The 2,816-nt window shown below is 38.9% G+C and overlaps 1 pseudogene across 1 annotated transcript; it reads right to left on the bottom strand.

The window, feature by feature from the left end:
• Window positions 1-616: 616 nt before the first annotated feature.
• On the bottom strand, window positions 617-1,573 carry LOC309962738 (pyridoxal phosphate phosphatase PHOSPHO2-like; annotated as a pseudogene). The gene has a single exon. The product of its transcript is annotated as a pyridoxal phosphate phosphatase PHOSPHO2-like (transcript).
• Window positions 1,574-2,816: the final 1,243 nt, after the last annotated feature.

Genomic DNA, 2,816 nt, shown 5'->3' with positions numbered 1-2,816 from the left:
TAATATCCCTATATGAAACAGTTTCTTAAGTGTTGAGTATTCCTACAAATTATGTATTGTATCACTCAATATTTCATTGACAGAAATGACATACTGATTAAATCAGCATTCTGGAGTTATAGTCTTTAATAATGATATAAATTTAAAATATTTGAAGAACATTAATTTGTATTTCATTTCAAAAGGAAAGTGAAATTAATGAACACTTGGGCAATAGATACTGCATCCCTATCTCTAAAATTAACTGATTTGGAAGTAGTGTATTCTTATGTGAACTAAGCATTAGGCTTATTTTGAAGATCTGTAACTGCAAGACATACTTCGGGAATAAATGCCAACTAAAGTAAAATATAAGACTGTTTTCTCTGGGAATAATTAAAAAATATAATCTACCTATTAACCACCTTTGGTAGACCACTAGTTGCACCTACATCAGTTTTGTACTCTACTTTTTCCATTTTTCCCAGGCATATGACCATCTGAAATAAAAGCTATATTTTGCATCCTTCCTTGCAGTTAGGTAGGAGCATTGTGATTAAGTATTGGCTAATGAAATTTAAATGAGGGTGCAACCTTCTCTCTCACTGTCCTTGCTGGCCAGAATGTTGATGTGAGGGATGGAGCTTGAACAGCAATCTTGGATCATAAGTTGGAAGCCAAGTGCTGAGGTTGGTAGAGCAACACAGAAACTTTGAGATACTTAACTCTGAAATTCTTTTAAGTGAGAGGGAAAACTTTTTTTCTTTTTTTAAAGCCACTGTTATTTGGGGTTTTAGTTTTATGCTGCTGTATTTAATCTTAACTGATACACATTTCAATTGTTGGCATATTACTCATTTATTAGAAATCGTAAATGAGAAATTATTTCAACACCTGAAGACCAAGATACAACAGAAGACTCCATAGGCTCAAGATATTGAGACATCCTAGAAAGAGTTTTCTGTAAAGTATATCTATTCCGTGGCATGGCAATATCATTCTGCTTGAAAAAGTTTACTGGACAGACATCATTTCTTCCATCACATATATAAACAACTCATGTATAATTCACTCATTGTTGTGACTTTACCTACAAATTCTACCAAAACTACATTTTTGCAAAGATTTTGGGGGCACCTAGTGCAAGAATGAGCATGATAATTTTCCACAGTGAGATGACCATTGGTGTCAAAAGCTGCTGGATTTGTAAAGACTTTATCAAACACATCATGAAAATTGGTAGCTTCTAAAACCCAACCTATGAAGACTGAATTTGCATCTGAAATAATGATGCAGCCAAATTTATCCTTGTTCTTTCTTATAAAGTTTAAAAGTTCCACCATCCATGGAGTGAAAGGCATTGATATCATTGCGCTTTTCATTTCATCTTCTCTTACACCTTCATCTCCCAAATACTTAAAGACTCTGCCCATAAATTCTGTCCAAAATCCTTTTTCGTAAGAATCTTGTAGTTCAATAGGAAGCTTTTTCTCTGGAGCACATTGTACAGTCCAGGTGTCACTATTATCATCTATGATTGTATTGTCAAAGTCAAAAACCAACAAAATTTTCATGGTTCCAGAAACAGATTTGGGTTACCCCAATTTAGTATTTCCAAGATAATTAATCTTACTTCAACATGGAGCTCAGGTTAAACAGTCATAACAATCTTCAGTTTTAAACACTAGCCAGTTTCTAACCAACATTACTCTTTCTCTATATGCAGGGGGAAAAGTCTTCTGGTTCCAAGCAAAGGAATGGAGACTTCTTAACTCCAGCATTGTTATGATGGATAATATGATAGAAAACCTTCCCCCCGTGAGGAGGTCTGTGGGTCACACATGCCAAGCCCAGGCCTTGCTCTCCCACACACCTGCCAGGTCCATCCCGAAACCAGGGGCAGGGACCTAGTCGGGTGTCCTTCCCTGGGAGGCGCATGTTGGATGCTGATGGGAGTGCCAGGCCGGGCCCGGCCGGGTCCCCAGGGCTCATCACTGACCGAGGCCAGAGATCCACAGGCGTTTTGGCCTCAGTGCGACTCCTGCGGACTCTCCTGTTTTGTATGTAGATTCATTTGTATTATTTTTTAGATTTCACATATAAGTGATATCATATAATATTTGTCTTTAATTTTTCTTTTTTTGTGTGTGGTATGCGGGCCTCTCACTGTTGTGGCCTCTCCCTTTGCGGAGCACAGGCTCCAGACGCACAGGCTCAGCGGCCATGGCTCACGGCCCAGCCGCTCCGCGGCATGTGGGATCTTCCCGGACCGGGGCACGAACCCGTGTCCCCTGCATCGGCAGGCGGACTCTCAACCACTGCGCCACCAGGGAAGCCCTGTCTTTGATTTATTTTACTTAGTACAATAAGGTCCATCCATATTGCTGCAAATGTCAGTATTTCTTTCTTTTTTATGGCTGAGTAATATTCTTTGTGTGTGTGTGTGTGTGTGTGTGTGTGTGTGTGTATACACACACACACACACACACACACATATGTGTATATATATACCATATCTTCTTAAACCAATCACCTGTTGATGGGCACTTGGGTTGTTTCCATGTCTTGGGTATTGCAAAGTGCTGCTATGAACATTGTGGTATATATATCTTTTAGAATTAGAGTTTTCATCTTTTCTGGTTATATGCCCAGGAGTGGGATTGCTGGATCATACAGTAGCTCTATTTTTAGTTTCTTAAGGAACCTCCATACTGTTTTCCATAGTGACTGCTCCAATTTACATTCCCACCAACAGTGTAGGAGGGTTCTGTTTTGAGACAAGTAGGGCTATATCATTCTTTTTTGAATAATTTTGGATGCAGCAAATGATGAATAAA

This window comes from Leucopleurus acutus (genome assembly GCF_964270905.1).
Source record: "Leucopleurus acutus genome assembly, chromosome: 6".
Taxonomy (NCBI): domain Eukaryota; kingdom Metazoa; phylum Chordata; class Mammalia; order Artiodactyla; family Delphinidae; genus Leucopleurus; species Leucopleurus acutus.
Note: the sequence above shows the minus strand (reverse complement) of the source record. Positions and strands in the feature narration are given on the sequence as shown.